General features: G+C 40.9%; 1 protein-coding gene and 1 pseudogene across 2 annotated transcripts in view; both read left to right on the top strand.

Moving 5' to 3' along the window:
* TSHR (thyroid stimulating hormone receptor) overlaps positions 1-23,346 on the top strand; it is a 151,482-nt gene that overhangs the window by 8,297 nt on the left and 119,839 nt on the right. The gene's annotated exons all lie outside the window — the stretch shown is intronic.
* Positions 19,965-21,902, top strand: LOC116557929 (annotated as a pseudogene).

The following is a 23,346-nucleotide window of genomic DNA, read 5'->3' as shown; positions in this document are numbered from 1 at the left end:
GATTAACTCTAAATTTTCCCAAGCTAAAAAATGTTTATTAATTAAACAAATTGATCTTCCTCCCCTAATGAACCCCAGGTTCTTTGTGGAAGCATCCACTGGTTGCCAGGTTCCATCCCTAGCCAAATGGACCCTCCTCTTGGAGGGCAGAAAATATCTTTTCTTTACCTATCACATGATGTCTGGCTGAGACCATATGATAACAACAACAAAAAAACAGATTGACAAGAAAAAAAATTAAACAATTATTAAATACAAGTTTTACATGACTCTGGAGCCTTCAGTAATAAAGACCCAAAGGCACAGAGAAAGCCATATATTTTTAAGGACAGTCATGCAGATTGGAGGACAAAAGGATATCGTTGAATTGTAAGAAACTGTGGTTGGTGGGGGGGATCTTAGCAAGTCCTGTTTGTTCAAATTCATCTTGGTGTCTCTGTGTCTTCATTCTTTTTCTCCTGGTGTAAGGAGAGCCCCTCTGAAATGAGGGTCTGATGACCTACTTTAGAGGAAGGCCAGAGAATTACTGTATGACCTGCTTCAGGGGAGAAGGGCAGGGAAAAGTCAGAGACCTTCTGCTTCTGCTGTTTTCTCAAATGCCAAGGTGTCCCATTTGGAGATAGAATGTCATGAACCCCATTACATCTGTCATTCAAGTGTGATTAATAGCATTCCTTTCACTCTCAAAGAGGTCCCGAGTTGGAGGATGAATTACTAATATTAATAGATCTTCCTATTGGACCATGAAGTCCAGAGGCCCATGGGACATGCTTAGCCTTGTTTTTCATTGCCACAGGTGGGAGTCTATCACTTAAAAGAGGGTTGGTCCCTCAGTACCACCTCAAAATCTACAACTGCCACATAAATAGTAGCAAAGCTCCTTTACTCCTTCAGTTAAGATTTGCAATTCTTTGGCTATCTTAAGGGACCTGAAATGCCTTGCCTTCTGGTTTACGGAAGGATCCTCTTAGCTGGTCTGCTTTCGCTTTAGTTCTCAATCTATTCTTCACACAGCAACCAGAGAGATCTTTAAAAATGTACATCAGGCGGTGTCCTACCTCTTCTCAGAACCCTCCTGGCTATCTCAAAATAAAAATCAAAGTCCTTATGGTGTCCCCAAAAGCCCTACATGATCCAGATCTTTATTTTTCTGATGCTATTTTTTTAGTACTCTCTCAGTAATTCAGCTTTCATTTCATCCTCTCTGCTGGCCTCAAACGTGTGGGGCTTCTCACATTCCATTCTTCCCTCTCCCTGCACCATTGCTTTCCCAGACGTCCTCACGGCTGACTTCCTCACCACCTTCAAGTTTTTGTTAATTGTTATCTTCTCAATTAAGCCTTTACTAATCACTTTGTTTAAAATGGAACACTCCTGCTTTCAAAACAAAATTATCCCATAGCACCTGTCACCTTCTAATATACCACATAATTTATTCTTATTTTTTAATTTATTTTCCACAAGAGTCGTTGTGTATTCCTCTATAAGAATAAAAAGGAAGCTTTTTAGTTTGTTTTGTTATTTGTCTATTTTCTTCAGTTTATATACTCCAAGTGCCCAAAAAGAGTTTGATATGAAATAGGTAGTCAATAAATATTTGTCTAATAGAGGAATGAATGAATGAATTAATTAATGGCTCTGGAGGCACTTTAGTGTCATTCCACTGGGTCCATCACACCCTTTTAGGATTCTTTTTCAAAAAGTCCTTGAGTTTTATTGCTATATTAGGATAGATGAAATTCTGCCTCAATATTTTTCCTGATTATCTGGCATGCTAGTTTTTCAGATACTAAAATGACATTTGACGGAGTTCCCCTTCTCTCACTGCTTGTCTGACCCTATGCCTGTTACTAAAACCATGTGAAAGTCATTACAGTACTCTGAACAGCCACCTTCAAGGAATATTAACTTTGCCAGTGCTTCCTAAGCTTTCCAAATGCAGTACTCCTAGGCAAGAGGAAAGGAGAAGAGTTCCCTGCAATAGCTGGGGCACCTAGAAGCATTCTAGAACAAGCATGCCTTCCCTTGAAATCTCCAGTTTGTTTTTCTTTTAATGTAACTTCCAAAAAATCACAAAGAACTTTTACCAAGGAAATTACAAATGATTTTGTATCATATAAGTGTTTTTCACACAGCTTCATATATACCTTCCTGAAGTATTTTTCTGCCTTCCTGGTAACGTCCTTTTGAATTTGCATATCTCAGTAACTTGACCCAAAGGGATGACTTGAAGACCCCACATGGCAGGCACCACAGGCCAGAGAAGATGTTTTTGGGAGGCAGCACTGTGTCTGCTTAAAAGTCCAACCTCAACAATCAGATCAGTTTTGATGAGATCAAGCCCATTCAGACATGATATCAGAGGCTTAGATCCAGAATGTCCAGTTTTCATCTGTGTGAACAAACTAGCTATCCTGGGGCCTAAGTCCATTTTCCTAAATCACCTCTGATGAAGTAGTAAGCATTGAGAACTCATTTATAATGCATAAAACATATTGTTGAATGAATTAGGTTTGTCTGAATTCATCAATTTATTAGAATAGTTGTCGTTTTTTGTCCAGAGCCAAGAAATTCAGTTAAATTGATCTATTTGATTATTTTAGTGTTTTCTGGTTGTACAAAATGTGTTTGTTACCCTTTGGATTAAGGTTTATCAGACAAAAGTTCATGGGCCTCCGAGGAGTTCGTGGCTGTGCTCTTAGGAATCTGTGGTTATGTGAAAGTTTGTCTCAATCAGTGCATTTCTGAGACTCTATAACTTTCCTTAGATCTTCAAAGATGTCCTTGACCACTCACAAGTTAAGAAATTCTGCTTTGGAATAATTTGGCATTTTGTAAGTGTATTCGCCATGACTCAATCTTTTTATTATATTGCAAACAACCCTAACAGATAGATTTTTAAAATAAGTGAAAACTACCTGACCTTTGAATGTGATGGTTTTTCTTTGAATATATTATTACAGTGATTACTTTCTTTATGGCTTGCACTTAGCCTGTCCCTTGATAGACTCTTCACACAGAAATTCACTAAACATTGCAGCCTTTTCAAGTCAATAGTTTAAAAACAGATTTCACAAGTTTCTAATGCCTCCTACGTGATGTAAATTCTTCATACTTACTCTGTTGCCATTTTTACTGAAGCTGGTCAACATACATAATTACTCTCTGCCTTTCGTTACATTAATTAAAGAATAGCATTTGAAAATTTTAAGAATGGGCAAAATGGCCCCGTTTGTTCAAAATTACAGACTGGGTTTTAAAGTCTTCCATTTAGATATCAGACCCTACCTACTTTTCTTCCTTTCTGTGTGAATCTTTAAGAATGTTTAGGGTATTCCAGAAATTTTCAAAACAATGTTTTAATTACAAAGCCGGCACTTGTGATTTTTAAGACAGCTTATAAATATTGTTCTTTTACATGTGGTGACAGGTGCCCAGGATGTTTATGGCACAGTCTCATCAAAAAGACTGCCATCAGAACATTCCAGAAATTCAAATACTTCATCATCATTGTAATCTAAACTTTCCATATCACTTGTGTACCTGGAAAGAGCTTCCTTATGTCCAAATTTTTCTTTTAGAGAACACGATATCTCTGTATTTACATGATACATGAACCCTCTGGCTTATATTTTCCAGGCATTAACTCAATCTTACCCATGCCTTTGCGTTCTCATAATTATGCAACTCCAGAGAGGAGACTGAAATTGTCTCCTCTTATTGCCAGGTACTGTCACTTTATATTTTGTTATTTCAATCTTTTCTTAAGCCAAGAAACTAGAAGGCTACTTTTAGGGAAGGGCTCTGTGCATGAGAATAAAGAGGATCTAAGGACAGGCATAAATGACGTATTCTATCATGAGAAAGTCTTTACTGGGCTTTACAATGGCAGTGTTTCCAAATCAATACCCTTTGCAGTTATTTCTGGTTTATGGACATGGTCCAAAGATTTGAGATGACCAGAAATACTACCTCTAGATTGGTGGCATTTTATTATAAATTTTTCTTCCTTCTTTCCTTGTTTTTTAAATAAACTAGTATATGATAGATAATTTATTGCTCACCTATCATATACTAGTACTATTCTAGGCATTGATATGTAATAAATGACCCCACTGAGCTTACGTCCTAACAGGAGAAAATATCCAAAAAGAAAAAAATAAAAGTAAAACAGAGAATGTCAGATGGTGAAAAGTATAATGGAGAAATATAAAGGAAGGAAGAGGGAGAAGGAATGCTGGACATTGCATTTTAAATGGTCAGCAAGGTGTCTTCATTTGGGCTCCTCTAACAGAACATCGTAGACTGAGTGGCTTGCTTACACAACAACCATTTACTTCTCAGTTCTGGACACTGGAAGACCAAGACCAGGGTGCTGGCAGATCTGTTGCCTTGTGAGAGCTGCTTCCTGGTGTGCACTTGAACATCTTCTCCTTGTATCCTCACATAGCAAAAAGCCAAGATCATCTCTCTTGTGTTTTTTATTATAAGGGCACTAATTCAACCATAAGGGTTCCACCCTCATAAACAAATTTCCTCCCCAAAGCCCCATCTTCTAATGCTATCACATCGGGGGTTAGGACATATGAATTTGGGGAACACACAAATATCCAGTCCATAACAGAAGACCTCACTGAGAAAATGACATTTGAATAAGGACCTGAAGGAGCTAAAAAAGGAATCCAGGCTAATATCTGGAGGAGAAACAAACAAACAATATATATATATATATATATATATATATATATATATGCTTATTTTTGGAATGAGATAAGAAGATATTAAGGATTTTGAGCCACATACGCAAAAAAGCAAGACCTGACTTACTTTTTTTTTGAGATGGGGTCTTGCCCTGTTGCCCAGGCTAGAGTGCAATGGTGCGATCCAGATTCACAGCAAGCTGCTCCTTCTGGGTTCAAGCAATTCTCCTGCCTCAGCCACCCTAGAAGCTGGGATTACAGACATGTGCTAATTTTTGTATTTTCAGCAGAGACAGGTTTTCACCATGTTGGTCTAGCTGGTCTTAAACTCCTGACCTCAGGGGATCTAGCCACCTCGGCCTCCCAAAATGCTGACGTGAGCCACTGTGCCTCGCCCTGATCTGACTTACATTTTAGTAGGATCACCCTGGCTACTATGTTTCTTAATCAGGTAAAAGATGGTACTGGCTTGAACCAGCTTTTTTGCAGGGAATGTAGTAAGAAATTGCCTGGGCTTATTTTAGAGGTAACTCCAACAGGATTTTCTAACAGATTATGTGGACTTCAAGCAAAAGAGAGAAGTCAGCGACATCTTAGCCTGAATTCTTCAGAAAGCAGAGCCTGTGTGAGAATTTTTGTTGGGGAGTGTGATTCCAGGAAGAGAAGGTAGGATGGGGAAGTGAAGCAGGGAAAGAGGGAGAGTTTCCTGCTGCAAGAAACAAATGGTTGCTGAAACCCCTGAGGCCACCTGAGAATTCAGATGACATGCATCTCAGGACACTTGTTTTAGGAGGGAGGAAAGGTAAAACGTCTACCCTTCAGTTCTTGGCTCCCATGAGTCAGGGAGTTAATCCTACTGACCTTCCAGGTTTCTTGTGCCTGGGTGATGAGAATATTTCCTGATATTAATTAAAAAGTCCCCGGGTGGGAAATGAGAGCTGTGTGGTGCAGGGCTGAGGTGCAGTACTGTCGAGCCGTACCTGCGTGAAGCTAGTCAGAGATCAGACAGAACTGGTAGCTGCAGCAGGGCCAGTATAAGAGGCGATCCTGAGAGAGTCTAAAATGATGGGTAACAGGTATCCAGGGCCGGTTGGCCTTTTTGCACAACTCAGAATTGCCCAAGCTTTTCATGATACCTGGCTCCCATAATAAAATACAGCGCCTCTGATTATGTAAGAATGGGATGTCCCTACTTTTTTTTTATTTTTTTACAAGAAAGGGGAATACAAGCCCAGTCTTCCACAGAGATTTCTTCAAGATGCAATCTTTGCAAAGACATAATACAACAGGGTTTGTGAAATAAACTAGTCTGCTCTGTTGCAGCTGATCTGAAGGATGCTATTCATAGTCCTCATCCCTCTTTGACTCCAATTCTAGATTTGTCTCACCCTTGCCCAGCACTCTGACTGGTTGAGTTAATTGCCTGATGGAAGACCCAGACTTCAGCTCCAAGTGTCCTGAAAGCTTAGTTGCCTTGTTCTTGTCAGATATAGTTGTTGTATTTCCTCCATCACCATTATCCGTGGGCTCAAAAGAACCAAGAGATGCCCCAGTGAATTCCCTGCATTCTAGACACTCCTCACTGTTCCCAACGTGTAGCAGCTGCCCTAGCTTCTCGTGGTAAAGAGGGCCTAATAGTCCTCAATAGAGAAACTCCTTTATTTACCTATTTGTCCACTAGCATGAGGATCCCAAATGACCAGGTGGTCATTATAGTATCAAACTCCCTGTACTTTTTACTCGGGAGAAGTAATCTTTTTACTCAGGAACTAGTACCTTTAATCAGGCAGGAATTGAGACAGGAAGCTCAAAATTTGAATGTTAGGTTACTGGGGTGATGGTGAGATGGGCCAATTCTACCATTGCCCCTGGGTCTTCCTTCAGACCCATGTATCCTAGCTACATAGAATACAATGGCATATGTTGGCTACTGATTCAGCTCATATCCTTCCTCAGGTCAGATCCCCAAACCTGCAGGGTTTTGTCCCCAAGTTGGCACCTTAGCTGAGTCTTTAATTTATTCCACCATTCTCATAGGCAGTCTGCTTCTTTGTGACAGGGTACATAGTGAGACTAGCGGATATAGTGTTCATATGCCCTTTGCTGCACCTGCTCTGCCATGAAATGCATCCCTTGATGAGGCAATGCTGTACAGGTTTTCATATTGGTGGATCAGGCATTTTATAAACCCCTTGAATAGTGGTGCCAGTAGAGGCACTGAAGTCAGAGAAGGCCAATCCAAAGTAACCGTGATGTTTTAAATGAGTTACTATTTCTTACAGGGTGGGAAGGGTCCAGTGTAATCAAACTGCCACCAAATGTCTGACTGGGAAGGGTCCAGTGTAATCAAACTGCCACCAAATGTCTGGCTGTTCTCTTTAAGGAAATGTGCCTTGTCAAGGGTGCAGCATTGGACTATACTGCTGACAGGTTGATCATTTACAGAAGTATCTTGATTAGATTTTATGAAAAGGAGCCCAAGCTGTTGGGTCCATGCTTGGCTTCCATTCCTGTCACCGTGGCCACTTCATTCATGTTCATTTCACCAAAACTGGGTGGCATCTCTAAAATGAGTCATCTCGTCTACCTGGGTGTTGAGATTCACCACAAACCAGAATAATCAGTGGATACTCTCCGATGAGCATTAATGTGAGACACAAAGGTCCACAGAATTTTGGCTCCCACTCCCAAAGCTACATCCATATTTGTTTCCTAAACTTTCTTGTTCTCTATTTTCCAATATTATTCTTTCCAGGCCAGTGGTCAACCAGCTAAGTTACTTGCTACTTTTTGGTATTCCACGTATACCCTTGTCACGGTTCTTTTTCCCTTCATACAAAGAGAATGATCGCTGTAATGCTCACAGATCAACTGACTGTGAACATTTCCTTTCACCATTGTCTTTTAAGGTCACCCTTGAGTGGGGCTGTACTGTACTTTTTTTGGCTGGCATTCATTTATTGTGCCAATCTGTAAAGCAGGCACCAACCTATGAACTCCATCAAGTGGTTCTCGGGAGCTCTCCATGAAGCAAATTTCAGTGAGAGTGCAGCAGAGATAAGGGAAGTGGGAGTCCAGGCCACCTATTCATGAATTTACCTTCCCTTTCTAGACTTGCTTGATCCAAAATGTAAAATATCTATCATAAAATCAATTGCTGGTGTGCTCACCTTATTTTACAACCCCGTAAAACAGACAATACCCAATTCACAATGGACAGCTGCAGTCAGAGAGTCGCTTGGTGTCCCAAGGAAGAGATCTCAGGCTCTACTAAGGCAGAATAGCATGCCAGGAATTATCTTACACATAAAGGGTATTTCTGTGCTTCAGAAGGCAGATCCTTGCTCTAAAACCTTAAGAGCCTCAGCTCTCAATCTCTTATTGGGACCTGCTGGAGAATCCACAGAACATTCTTCTCCAGGATGGATATCTGTAGTTTTGTAAGATCTGCTGGGCTGTGGGACCCACATGGCAGGGCAGCTGATATCTCAGCCTGAATCTGTTATAGACCCTTGTTTTAGGTCCTACCTGAAACTGGCAGCCTTCTGAGTTATCTGATCCATGGGAAAATGGGTTACAGTGCTAGTGCTGCCAAAAGCCGAGAGGCCCAGCGACTGCTGTACTTCCGTGTAAAAGGCAGAAAGGGCAAGATACAACTATGTGTCCTCCACTTTAGAAGAGATTTTTTTTTTTTGAGACAGGGTCTCACTCTGTCACCCAGACTGCAGTGCAGTGATGCGATGGCGGCTCATGCAACATCCGCCTCCCAGGCTCAAGTGATTCTCTTGCCTCAGCCTCCCAAGTAACTGGGATTACAGGCACATGCCACTACTGCCCGACTAATTTTTGTATTTTTAGTAGAGAGGGGGTTTCACCATGTTGGCCAGGCTGGTCTTGAACTCCTGACCTCAAATGATCCACCCGTCTTGGCCTCCCAAAGTGCTGGGATTACCCTGGCATGAGCCACCGCACCCAGCCAGAAAGGATTTTTTAGAATGCCCCAGACAAAGCACATTGCCAATAGAAGAGGTCCCTGAATCTTTGTGGGATTTATCTGCTACCCCCTGACATTCAGCTTTCTTCTACTTTTTGCCCATCAACTCTAATTAGCATATCATCGGGTAGCAGACTAGTATGATGATGTGTGTGGTGTCAAGACTGCCCGTCCCTGCAAATGCCTATGAAATGGAGCCCCTGGGGCAAAACAGTGAATAGGTATTGCCATTTTTCCTGTATAAAGGCTTACTACTTTTGATTCTCTCTATTGATAGGAATCAAGAACAGAACACATGCACCAGATTGATAATCACATATAAAATGCTGGAATCTGTGCTGGTTCCAGTGAAGACATATCTGGCACAGCAGCTGTGATAGGACCTACCTATTGGTTAAGTTTGTTAAAGTCCATTGTCACTCGCCTCAATCTATTTGTTTGAGGTTTTTGTTTGTTTTGTTTCTTACAGACAGCAGATAGGAGAATTGAATGAGGATAAGAAGCAGCCACTATTCTGCATCCTTTAAGTCTTTAAAGTTGACACTAATATCTGCAATTTATCTTGGGACATAGTCCTATCAATATAAGCTCAAACCTTATATCCAATTATCTTTAAGAAGTCTTGGATTTCAGTTTACCAGATGACAGTTACTTTGGCAAATGACCAGAGGTCCCTTTTAGGAATGATGGGGGGACATTAACCAACAATGCTTGTAGTGACATTGTGGGCACTTCCCTAGGGGATCCAGCAACACTTTTAATCAGTTGATTCCTGATTCCTGAGACATTCGAGATTTGAAATATCTGGCTCTTAAGTTTATGAAATATAGTAACTTGATGTGGTTACTATACGTAGTACTAGAGGGAAGAATTTTCTATAACACAAATTTTTAGATCTAAATTAATGCCCTGAGGCCCGATAAATGAAGTGTAAACTATAATTACAAAACACCTAGTTCTTCAGTGTTTGGATTTATGAAAATTGCCATGATTTTTATCTATTGTGAGTTATTGATCCAAGTTACTTTTATTACATTTTAACATTTTTAGCTATAACATAAATTACACAGGTTTTTGTTTTTTATACCACCTTTAAAAATCCTATCATTGTTCTGTGGGAGGATTTGTGCTCAGTTATGTGTTTGTGTCAACTTTGTGCCCAGACCCATACTACATGTCTTCACATACAATGTCTCAGTACTCGTCGTGGTCTTCCTTAGGAGGTATTTGACTCTAATTTAGATGCAGAAACTGAGACCCAGAAATGTCATCTTTCTTTGACTTTTATGTCACAGCCAGTAAGAGAAAGAGTCAGAATTCAAATTCATGTCTCCTAACTCTAAATCCGAAGTTCCTTCTATATTCCATAGCGATCTTCCTAAATCTCGTCTGTTTTCTCTCTCTCTCCCTCGCCTTCCCCTCCTCCTCTCTCCGTTGATGTGAAATTCACACAACATAAAAGCAGCCATTTGCAAGTGCACCTACCATTCAGTGGCATTTAGTATATTCACAGTAGTGCACAGCTATCACCTCTATCTAGTTCCAAAATATTTTCATCATCTCAAAGGGGAGCCCATGCTGATTAAACAGTCATTCCCCATTCCCCAATCCTCCCAGCCCTGGACACCATGAATCTGCTCTCTGTCTCTATGGGTTTACCTATTCTGGATATACTATAGAAATAGAATCCTACCATAGGTGACCTTTGTATCTGACTTCTTTCACTTAGCATAATGTTTTCAAGTGTCATCCACATCACAGAGTGAGAAAGAGTATGGGCAATCAGACAAGTGACCCAAAGGGAAAACAAATGTAAACAGGCCTGGCTAAAGCGTGCAGTAATTTTTGGACAGCTTCATTTCTGACACACCAATGTAGCTAGCAGCCCCATTCAATGCTCCAATACCTTATACCTTAGCTATAAAAATCTGAACACCAAAAAATCTGTGTACTTATCCTCAGAGGCTTAGAGCTACAAAACTACTTTCCCGTGTCGAAAGGTTTTAAGAGTTCCCATCTTGTTAAGGAGGCTGTTTCTAGCCAGTTGGCAGAGGAACACTATGCATTTATCCCTTCTGGATCTCACGGTAATCTTGGGCAACATTTCTAGAAAGCGGTGACTTAATAGCAATGCATGAAGCCATTATTCATAACTGTTTTATGAGTCAATATCCATGCAAAGGGAGCTGAAGAACAATTCTAAAAATATTCTATTTCTATCGATGTTTCCTATCATAATATTGGCTTCTATATCTTATTTTTTAAGTCTCCATTAACAAATTTAACCGATGTGCCAAGGAAGAAAATCTACTGTGAATTGGAGAATGTTTAAATGAGAGACATACATTATTCTTCACCTTACGTTTACCAAAGCTTACTCCTCAGTTATTTTTCCCCAACCTGCTTTAGATGTGGAGACAGAAGAGGTGAGGTCTAATTCTTATCTCCCACCATCTCCCTGTGTGGGAGATTCTATCTATCTACTCAATTCACAAGATGAACAATCTAGTAAGATTTGTAAAATCTGCTCTCCCCACATTGAGTGATTATAAGGAGCTCATGAGCTAATGCTGGTAGCATGATGTAACAGAATATGCCTTGATCATAGGTTAGCTATTATCACTAATGCGGTAGTAGGTCTGACAGCCTGTCAGATGTGGCCTGATTTAACCCTCAGTGCGAGCATTATATCAATTTGTGGAGGGCAAGCTTCCAGGTAGGGACCATCCAGCAGCTGTTTGGCATCAGGCTCAGACAGCTTTACTAGGAAGAGCAACACTTGTCTACTTTTCAAAGGGGACATTTTAAAGACTTCCAAGAGTTCTTATCTTCTTCCAGATATATTCCACCCCAGGGAGACACTGCTAGTAGGGTAAAGGGACTGAAATTCTAACTAGGGGGTCTCTGTCCCAATGGAGCCCATCAATCTGTAAGATGGATTTGTTCTGTGTCAGCGTTTGGCTGAAAAGCCTGTTAGTACTTCCAAACCCTCCAGATGCCTGTATTTAATGCTTGGTTGGCCTTATGTAGCATAACCAAATTGCCATTTCACAACCATCCTCAATCCCTGGAATTTAAAACAACAAAGCCAGAAGCTCTGAAATGTGCTTTACGAAGCATGAAAGAATCTTTTAAGGCTCTGTCTGATTCAGTTCTGTGTGATGATAGAAGGCCTAATGTAATTATGAAGGATTCCTTTTACTCATAAGACATTTGGCACTTTGCAGAAACTATGTATTTCATGACCAAAAAAATTGGTGGCTTGGAGGGATTGTGCTCTTTTTGTGTTGTATCCAATATCTTCAATATCAGCAGTAGCAAAATAAAAAGGAAAAATATCTGGTATAAAGCTATGTCAGCTAAAAGTCATGATGAACAGCAGAGGACAGTTTTCTACCACATTCGGGGAAATTATTGTGTGTCTATGTGAAAGGACTATTCATATAGTAACAGTAGTAAGTAGAAATGGACAGTGGAAGTCAGGAGACCTTCCAGAAGTCCTAAGCATCCTAGCAAGGCACTTAATCATTCCATGCCTTACCTTTTGCATCAATTAAAGGAAAGCCTTAAGATGGTCTTGTCCTATTTCAGAAACTGTTGGGAAGACCAAGGACATCATTGTTCAAATGCTCATGGAACTCTTCCTTATTCAGGGACAATCTTCCCCATTCATCAGAGTAAGACCATGGGAGGTTATTGTTTGTCAGATATTTTAAAGGACACAAATTTATTATGCAGGGATTTTGAAAGAATTTGAGTATTAAAACAAAGAAACACAAATGAAATATTTAATTTAAAAGCATCTACACCCATCCTTTTCTTCTTCTATTTTGTAGCAATACGAGATGAGTCCACCCGCATCCATGTTCTTGTGGTTTCCTCACCCTACTTCGACTTTTTCCTCCCTCTCCTACTCTCTCAGATGCTTTTTCTCAGCTATCTAAACACACTCAAGTGTCTTTCCTCTAAAAAAAAATTTCACTCCATAGTTCTTACATCTGCGTGCACCTACCACTCCTTCCCTGTTTTTATCTTTCCCTTCACAGCTAAATGTTCATAAAGAGTTTTCTCATGTTGCTCTTCTGATTTTTTTTTTTTTACTTCCCATTCACCATTTAGCTTAGTGCAATCTGGCTTTTGCCCCCATTACTCAATTGAAAAAGGTCTTGCCAAAGTCAAGTTAACAACCTTTGTTGCAAAATCCAAAGGACATTTTAGATCCTTTCCTAAGTTGACTGCTTGGAAGCTTTTGTCACTGCTGAATGCTTCCCTTGGTTTTCTGCACACCACACTCCCTGATTGCCTGGTGCCTTAGTTCGGGTCTTCTGAGCAGCACAGGAGGCAGGGCCACTGTCGCACAGTGGGGAGGACACTGAGTTGGTGAGGTGTGCGAACTGCACTCCTCTCAGCTTAACAGCAAGTGCATTCGGTAAGGGAGCCCTCACTTCCACAACAGCCACAGCACATCCCTTGCACGATATAGATCTGTTTCTCCACACACATTTGGGGTGCAGATTATCCAGGATTCCAGTGGGCCTGTCTTCCCGAGGGGAAGCTTAGAAGAGCCTAGTCCCCATCACTTTGGGAGGCCAAGATGGGAGGATCACCTGAGATCAGGAGTTCGAGACCAGCGTGGCCATCATGGTGAAACCCCATCTCTACTAAAAATACAAAAATTAGCTGGGTGTGGTGGTGGATGCCTTTAATCCCAGGTACTCAAGAGGCTGAGACAGGAGAATTGCTCAAACCTGGGAGGCGGAGGTTGCAGTGAGCTAAGATTGGGCAACAAACAGCAAAACTCCATCAAGAAGGAGAAGAAGATGGAGACGGAGACGGAGAAAAGGAGAAGAAGAAGGAGAAGGAGACAGAGACGGAGACAGAGAAAAGGAGAAGGAGAAGGAAGAAGGAGGAAGAAAGAGGTAATTTAGGGAGTAGTCTGACCCCTGTTGCTGTAGTTGGTCTATCTTGGACCACAATTGGTACTTATCATCTCTCTTCCACTGTTCATTTAAAATTCCTCCTCAGCTTTCACCTCTGCTGGTCTTGATGACTTATCTGCTGATATAATCAAAACTTTCAGTTTTGAGGGCTTTGAACCCATAGTAACCACACTTTTCTTAGGCTGGGATTATTGCACTTGTTCATCTGCAGTCACCATTGAGCAAGTATGTCCAACTGGATCATCTGAGTTCCACATATATTTCTCCCTTTCCTCATTGTGAAACAGCAGCCCTACCTCTTCCTCCTGATCAGGGTCAGTTACTCCTAACAACATACTGACTCTTCCTTCAGCCTTCTGGTCTCTGTATATAAAAAGTCCTGAGTGTCCAGCTGGAAGTCATAGCTTGAGTTCTCCACAGAGCCTGGTATTATAGGAAGAGGAAACACAGACTCTTTCAGTGAATCATTAAATTTGACAAGTGGACTCTCTCCTGCTTCTTCCCAGTGGTTCCCAGGCCTATATATTCTTCTAATTGGGATAACATCCACGTAGAGTTTTGTAATTCAGTGACTAGCCTGCATGATGATACCCCACCATTGCAGATGCCATGATTTAGGCAATTGCCTTCAAATTGGCACTCCACTTGTGCCTTTGGTGGGCTATTCCATTGCTCCATAGAGCTACCTGCCTCTGGATTATGTGGTATGTGATATAACCAGAGGAACGCATGGTCACAAGCTCACTCATCTCCTCCTCTGTGAAATGTGTCTCTCCTGGTCAGATGCTATGTTATATGGAATTCTATATCGGTGGGTCATTTTCAAGTCCTCCAGCTGGTAGTGCTGCCTGGGACTTTGTAGGTAAGAAAAACAAACAGTTATCTAGAATAAATGTTTACTACCATGACAATAAGCCACTGGCCCTTCCAAGAAGAAATTGCTCAACATGTCATGAAGTGGCCATGTGATCCCCTGAACAAAGTGCCACATTGATGTCTGCTGCTAACCAGCTGGGCTTTCAATGGTGAAGGTGGCCAGATCAGCCTTTGGAAGTGTGAGTCCATGCTTATGGCCCATGTATAGCCTATATCTCTGCCACTGTGGCCACTCTGTTAATATGCTAATTGTGCTAGTTCTGTGGTGGCCAATGACAAATATTGGCTAATGTCAACTGATCAAATCATTTTGTCTTGGTTAGTCAATGTCTTTTCTATGGTGGCTGTTTTCTGGTGGTCACTAATATGTGATACAAAGATCTTCACATTTCATGCCTACTTCTATATATCCATCCTCCTGTGTCTATCCCAGACTTCCTTCTATGAAATCTTCCACACTTTTTCTTCCTAGGCCCTTAATCAGCTAGCTGACCACTCCATTTGCTCACAGGTTCATATATATTCTTACCTTGAGCCAGTTTTCCTTGATATCTACCTATTGGGAAGACTTTTCCCTTGCCACTTTCATGTAAGGCTACTTCTAAGTGCAGCTGATATCTGTTTTTGGTGAATATAACCGAAATCCGCATACTAATCCAACTGATCCCTTAACCAAGCTCTAGAATTTTTCTCTCCTTTTAGCTGCTGCTCTGGGACACCTCATATAGCCATAGGTGTGGACCAAGGGAGAGGCACCACTGCAATCTTAGTAGGTGGGGTGGGGATCTGGGCTACCTGCTCGTGGAGTTGACTTGTGCTTTGTTGTGCTGCTCAGGTTTGATCCCTGGCATATCACTTTCCACTAGACAAATTGCTGCTGAGTCTGCCTGACATTCTGACTTAATGTGTTCTGCAGAGCTCAGCTCACAAGGGGCAGTTTAGAAAGCATAGTTACTAGTTTCTATGGTCAAATATTCAGTCTCAAACAGGGCTCAGTAGCATACCACGAGATGTTTTCCTGCACTGCAGATGGCGTGGCCTCACTCTAGAACTCCAGGCTACTGTATTTTGATTCTTCTATGAAGGTTTGCCATAAACTCCTTACCACACTATCTCTTTTTTCACTGTTCACTCCTCCAACACAGTAGAGTCTATTAGATCATATGGCCCAAGAGACAAGGCTGCTTGTACCACAGCCGGCACTGCAAAGTCCTGCTCAGGTCCTATTCCAAGTTGTCAGACTTCCATGTAAACTGATACATAGGCAAAGCAATCTTTATACCGTATTCTATTCAATGAATAAATCACAGCTTATTTGTCCATTTTCTTAGATATAAACAAAAGCATAACTCTTAACTGTAACTTCTGAGTTCAGTCTTCAGCTCTTTCTAATATCCCTCTGGACCAGATACGGGCCTTCTCACTCAGTGTTCAATCGTTTGTCAATTGCTGTCAACTTTACCTCAGCATTAGCAGTCTGTAGCAGCTTCAAACTTAACAAAACTTCAGCTAATTCCGTCATCCTTATATTCATTGCTTTCTTTCTTCTTCCTTGCCTCCTCCTCAGCAACAACCCTCCAACACAAAACACACACACACACACGCACACGCACATGCACACGCACACACTTTTCTAAAGCATGAACATTGCACAAGCCAGGGAAGTTCCCTCACAGAGCTTTCTTCCAAGCCACCATTGATTAAAGTTTTTAGTAATTGGGCTGCCACTTTGTGCCAGGGACTATCTGTGCCCCCTGAGCCATCCAGAATGGGATCCTCATTACCAGCTGACAGGAAGTGATCTGCTTCCCAAGCCCCATTTTACCTCCTGCTTTCTCTGACCAATTCCAGGACCAACTGTATCAGTTCAGTTATTCTGGGGAGCAGACGCTGAGACAGAGTTAGGAGTGCAAGTCGTTCATTGAAAGATAACATCTGTGAAAAATAAAGCGGGAGAGCCCCAGACTGTGCTACAGATCTGAGAAAGTCTTGGCTAAACCAATGGGGATCTCTAGAGCAAAGGCTGCCTGTTAGAGGAACCCACATTGGGCACAGAGGCCAGGCTGTAGCACTGCTGCCATGCTCATCCCTGGGCTGTAGGCTTCCCAGGAAGAGTACAGCCTTGGTTAAAACATGATGACAGCTCCTGCAGGTGGTGCAGATGGAGGCTGGCAGCCAGCTGCCTCCTGACAGTTACACAGAAAGCTGTTTCCTGGAGGGAGATCTGAGGATAGCATCTCTGCGGCTGCCATACCCATTTTCTTTCTCATCTTCTCTGTCTGCACATCTTTGCCTTTCTGCATCAGCTTCTCTTCTTTCTCTACCTATCATTTAAATGATGCTGGATGGTTTTTAGGCTCTTATCTCATGCCACACTTCTCCAGCCTCACCTACTCCCATTCATACATCTAATGCGATTCTAACAAATTTGAATTTCAGATCTCTAAGCCAGGTCTCTTTTCTGAGCACTAAACTTATTTCATCCAATTGCCCAGTTAAATATCATATAGACTCCTTACATTTAACATTTCCAAAGGTGACCTTATTATCTTCTTGGCCAAAACTATCTGTATACCCATCTCAGTGAATGGATCCACCAATTATCCAGATGCTCAAAATAGACAGCATAGTCATCTGCAACCACATGGACGAACCTGGAGGACATCATGTGATGTGAAATCAGCCAGACACAGAAAAACAAATACTGTATGATTTCACTCAAATATGGAGTCTAAAAACATTGATCTCATAGAAGCAGAGAGTAGTAGTAGCACAAGCTTGTCCTTTTTATGGGAACATTCTTTATTTCCAATCTTTTTTTTTCCTATAATTAACCCTTTCCCATCCTTGACTTTTCAAAATTATAATACATATGAAAGCACAAAAATAGCAATACAGATACATATGTGCTACCATCAAAATTAACCAGAAGTTAAATTTGGTTTGGATGAATTTTGGTAAAAATTGATCAGAATCTTCTGATTTTACTAGTTTCCCTCCACTTCAGTCACTTCTATTATTTCAGCCACCTTGAACTATTTTTGTATTCTAGAATGTGCCATTCACTCTGCTGCACTTATTGCTTGCACAAGCTATTCCTTTTTATGGGAACATTCTTATTATTGAGTGGTTACCAAAGGCTGTATGGTGAGTAAGAGGAGGAAGAAATGGGGAGAGGCTGGTCAACAGGTATAAAGTTACAGTTCGGTAGGCGGAATAAATTCTTATGTTCTATTGCACAGTAGGGTGGCTATGTTAACAATAATGTTTTGTGTATTTCCAAATAGCTAGAAGAGAGAATGTTGAATGTTATCGCCACAAAGAAACGATAAATGTTTGGGGTGATGGATTTGCAAATTACTCTGATTTGATCATTACACAATATATACATATATCAAAACAGTGTACTATATTCCAAACATATGTGCTAACTAAAAATAAGAGAAAACTAAAAACGTAAAATCAGTATTTCAAGACAAAGAAAAACAGACACATAGGCTCATTCTTGATACTTCCTTCTCACTCAGCCCTAATATCAAATCCATTATCAACTCTGACTGGTCTAAATAGCTCTTGAATCTGTCTCCGTTTCATTTGTTTTACTGCCCCCTGAGTTCTCACCACTAATATTTTTTTTCCACTTGCATGGAAATGGAGTTTCTTTTGTTCTTGCTAAACACAGCGATCAGGGTGATCAGCCTGTACTGGAGATGGGGTCTCAATCTCCTGAGTAAAACACAGTACTGACTTCCATTGCTCTTCGGAAAGTTTCAGACTCTTCACATGGTTTATGCAGGTCCCATGACCTGGCCCTGCTTGCTTCTCTTTTCAGGCAGATCTTTTACTGGTCCCTCCACTTCAGTCACTTCTATTATTTCAGCCACTGTGAACTATTTTTATATTCTAGAATGTGCCATTCACTCTGCTGCTCTTATTGCTTGCACAAGCTATTCCTTTTTATGGGAACATTCTTTATTTTCAGTCTTTTTTTTCCCATAATTAACCTTTTCCCATCCTTGACTTTTCAAAATTATAGTACATATGAAAGCAAAAAAATAGCAATACAGATAACTATGTGCTACCATAAAAATTCACCAGAAGTTAACAATTTGCTTTATTTAACTTAGCTTTCTATTTTTTAAATAAATAAAATGTTACTGAAACAGCTACAGCTCTGCCACGATCCACTTTTTCCTTCTCTCCCCATGCAGGGATTAAGGTATAATTCTATTGTTTTCTACCCTCCCTTGCTGTTAAGAAATCTGCCACCAGCTCAGTTATCTTTCTCTTAATGCTTTCATCTTTGACTTTTATTTGCTTTTAAGGTCTCTTTGTCTTTAATGTTTAACAGTTTTACTGTAATGTGCGTAGATACTGACAAATTTTTATTTGCCTTGCTTTGAACTCATTGTTCTATTTTGAATGAGAAGTTCTTAGCCATTATATATTTAAAACTGTCTCTCCTAATTTTCTCTGATCTTTTCTCATGTGCGTCCAATTATTAGATGTAACTTGGATCATCTCTCCTTCATTCTTGTCTTTCAACTTCTCTTTTGTGTTTTCTAATATAATATCTCTCTGTGCTACTTTTTATCTAATTTCTTAGCTTTGTGTACATTTCCAGGTCACTATTCTTCAGCTGACTACTCATCTGTCTATTCAATTTCTGTTATATTTCATTGTCTACTCTGTTTCATGTATCTGTTCATTTTTGTGGCTTTGATCATGTCTTTTATGTCTTAAATTATTTCAAACAAACTTATTTTACAGTCAGTGTGAAATTATTCTATTCTCTGTAATTCTTGGGGGTGTCAGTTTGCTAATTGTGAGATCTTGCTCTTTCATGGCGAATTGTTACCTTTTATTTTATAATTTTGGATTATAAGCTCATGTATCATTGGAAAAAATGGCTCATAGTGCGTTCCACATTTGTTTCCAGCAACGCCATCGGGGATTTCACTACTCAGGGACATACTTTATGATAGTTTCTCAGCTTGGGAGGTGTCTCAGCCATCCAGTAGTTTAAATGCCAACCAAAACACAAAGTTTATGGGTAGGTGCATGGTTCCAGATTCTCAAGAAGTTTTTTTTTTTAAAAAAAAAAATAGAGGATTGAGTTTGATGCAGTGGCAGGGGTGGGGGCGGGACGCCGCTTGGCATTCAGATTGTGGGGAAAGCAGTGGGAATCCAAGTGAGAAGCAGCCAGAGGGGAGCAGAGGAGAGCACAGGGAGCCTGACGACCTGGGCCCTGAGCCTGTGAAGGGTGTGACTCTTGTCTAGTGGCGAGGACTCTTCTTTTGCGGGAAGGATAGCATCTCTTGAGGCCGCTGCTATATGAGCAGGCTGACATAGGTGATGATGAGGTCTGCTCCTTTCTAGGTTCCTATAGATATCTGTAGGTAGCTGTTCACTAAGAAGTTAATTAAGAAAGAGAACAAAGCTATTCATTTGGATCTAAGGTCAGTCTCCACTGGTGGCTGTGGTGGCTTTGGGTTGTCGGAAGACCGTCACCTTCAACAGGTCTGCACTTGGGAACAATCATCCTTCCCTAGCCTGAGTATGCTTCTGCCCTCTGTATTATTGACAGAGGCTGTATGTTTGGAAAGAGAGCGCAGTAACTACTGAACTGACAGTTGGCTCTAACTCTTGCTACCAAGTTTTTCTCTGACCCAGTGAAAGAGTGTTAAGACATCAACCTAGGATACATTGAGAACCAAAGCCAAGATGGGACAGGGCCATATAACTGGGCTTCAACCATGACTGGGACTAAGAATAAGACAAGAGCCCAAGATAAAACTGAAAAAAAAAAGGCTATTGTAGAAGCTAAAGCTGGAGCAGAGAGAGAGTCTACTGGTGTGGTTAGGCTTGTAGCCAAGACCTGGGCCAAAACCAAAGATGAGGCAGGGTCTCAGACCGATGCTGTGGCAGAGATGAAGGCAGTGTCTAAGAACAAGGTTGTTGCTGAGATGAAGGAAGGAGCTCTGCAAAAGCCTAAGGCCCTGGGCAAAGTCACCGGAGTTTTCAGTCTCAAGGCTGGGAAGGAGTCCACCAGCTCCCTATGTAAAAATGAGGCTGGTACTGATGCCTGGGTCTGGGCTGTGGAAGAGGCCACTATCAACTCCCAGTTCTGGAATGGACAAGAGGCTGGTAATCATTTCGGTGCTAAGAATGATAAACCTGAAATTGGTGCCCAGGTCTGTGCTGAAAAGTTGGAGCCTGTGGCTGGGGCCAGTTGCAAACCTAGGTCAGGGTCTGAGGAAGAGAATGTTACTGGGAACTGGTTTGGGGAAGGAGATGATGCTAGTTTTGACTCTAATCCTAAACCTGTGAGCAGGACAGCCAGGCCTCAGCCTGTGGATGAAATTAACGAAAAAAAAGATAGGCCCAAGGACTGGTCTGAGGTAACTATCTGGCCCAAAGCCCCTGCTGTAACTCCAGCGGTGTTAGGACTAGATCCCAGGCACCATCTGAGGCGAGCCCTCCTCCGTATATTGTTCTGGCCTCAGCTGAAGAAAATGCCTATTCTTTGCCTGTAGCAACAGCCTGCCGTTCTTAACACTTACTCATGCTCACAGCCTATCCCTGGGTGTCCTTTCGGTTCTGACCCTTGCACCCAGACCAGAGATGAGATTAGACACCAAATCAGGATTTGGGAGGTAAATGGGATTAAGCCATTAGCTTGCCCTTGCAAAATGCAATGCTATATGGATTCTGAGGAATTTGAAAAACTTAGTAGCTTACTTAAGTCAACTACTGATCCTCTTCTTCATAACATAGCACAGATTGCCATGGGTATCCATACTGTTCACCCATTTGCCCTAGAGTTTATTAATAAAACGGTGTAGTGACACTTATTGAAAGCTTGCTCAGTTTTCCTTCCCCAGAAATGAGAAAATTGTTAATTTTCTTATTAGTAATTACTCTGAATCCTCCTTCTGGGGATGAAGGACAATGCAAAATTGAATGACATGTTAAGCATATGTGTAAAGACACCATGTCATTTCCCTTGAACTCACGAGATTAAAGATTCTAGGACAACTGACTACTGATTTCGTCCATCACTACATTGTTGCCAGGGACATGTCAGAGCTTTTTCATCTGCCATCCTCAGGAAAGTACAAAACCAGAAATCTTGTTGTAAAAGTACTTTTAAATATGTCTGAACATCCAGCTACAGCCAGAGACACGATCAATATGAAGTCATTGGCAGCGTCAAAACTCATCTTTAACCATAAACAGGCAAATTAAAATTGAACAAATAATTGGCTTGCCAATCTTGTTAGTGGTGTGGCCATATTTGTAAAGGCGCATATCAGAAAGGGCTCAATTGTAGTTGTTGATACACTCATGGACATTTTCAGGGAATTTAAAGGGATTGTTGAAACAATGTAAATGAGCCAGAGATAGAACACTTTGAACCATCTCCAAACTGTAGCAGGCTATATGTTCTCAAAGAGCCTTGTATCATGTTTTGGTTATTACAGTGTACAAGTTGTATGCCGCAACTTTAACACAAAGACAGGCTCTAGGTTTGAGCTAAACTATTTTGGGGGTATCAGATGAATATTAAATCTTGGGCTGAAAATCTTTGTTGATTTTTATCTTGTCTAGATTGGCATATTTTTAACATTTTATTTAAGATAGTGAGCCAGTTCATTGTAAGATAACTTGCTCATTAGTATCTGCTTAGATTCATCTGTGGCTTAAAATGGCAAAAAAGAAAACATCCTTGAATTTGTAATCTAGTTATAGAAGTAAGGCATACACACATACTAAGATAACTAAGAGTACCGAGAGAGAGAGAGAGAGAGAGAGAGAGAGTGTGTGTGTGTGTGTGTGCGCGCACGTGCACGCTCATGGCCAAATATGCACTCTCTACATAAAGGAGGCAGGGTTTTTTATAGGCTGTTTAATGTAAGAGAAACTAATATTTTTCTACTATTCCAGCTGTATCAGATACTCATTCCACAACACAGAAATGACCCAAAATCTCAGACAGAATGTATTGTTTGTTCAATTTTAATTTTGCTTCTACATTGATGACACTTAAATTGTCAGGCTGTTTTATTTATGTCAAAGTCGTCTCACAAAAGAGGGGAAACATTTTGTGAGTGCCTATTCTCTATCAGACACTCTGTTGGTACCATATTTCACAAGGTTATTTTTTCCCTAGGTACTTGTGTTTTTATTAGAACTCATCATTCTGGGTACCCTCCAATGAGAATGAGAGGGGGTAAATCCTTTTTCCTAGATTTCCACAGCAGGCAGGTGGCATAGCTGTTTTGTGTGACACCAGAACCCATCTCACCACACTACTTTACAGTCCTCCTGAAGGACATTTTGAGGCGTGGCCCTTCAAACTCAGAAACTGGTATAAATGGTCTAATTTTGCAATTGATGATGTTCATGCCAGGTGTTAAAATTCTTAACTTCCTCCAAATGCATGTGTCCATTAGACATTTGGCTACATCTGGCTAAAGGTCAGGAGAAAAGTCTGAGATGAAAGATGGATTTTATCTGGCAATATCAGAAATAGCAGCTGCTCCAAACTCTGTTCAGTGAGTGAGATGGAGAATCGGAGTCATCAGCAAGGGGAACTTGTTAGATGTCCTTTGTATCTTATTCTGCCCATTTGTATTTTTTATTTCCCAAGGAGCTGAAATCATTCTGCACATTGTTTTCTACCCTGAATTTAAAAGGTAATTACCTTCTTCCTCATCGCAAAATCATGCCTTCATTTTTTTTTGGTACTATTTATGACTTACTCTTCTATGTGTCGTATGAAAGGCCAAAGGGTTTTGTCTTTTACTAGTGGGCAAGCCTAGGCATTTCTCCA

This window comes from Sapajus apella, unplaced genomic scaffold (assembly GCF_009761245.1).
Source record: "Sapajus apella isolate SASKATOON/1434 unplaced genomic scaffold, GSC_monkey_1.0 scaffold20, whole genome shotgun sequence".
NCBI classification, from domain to species: Eukaryota; Metazoa; Chordata; class Mammalia; order Primates; family Cebidae; genus Sapajus; species Sapajus apella.
The sequence above is the reverse complement of the archived record's forward strand: the minus strand, read 5'-3'. Positions and strand labels throughout refer to the sequence as shown.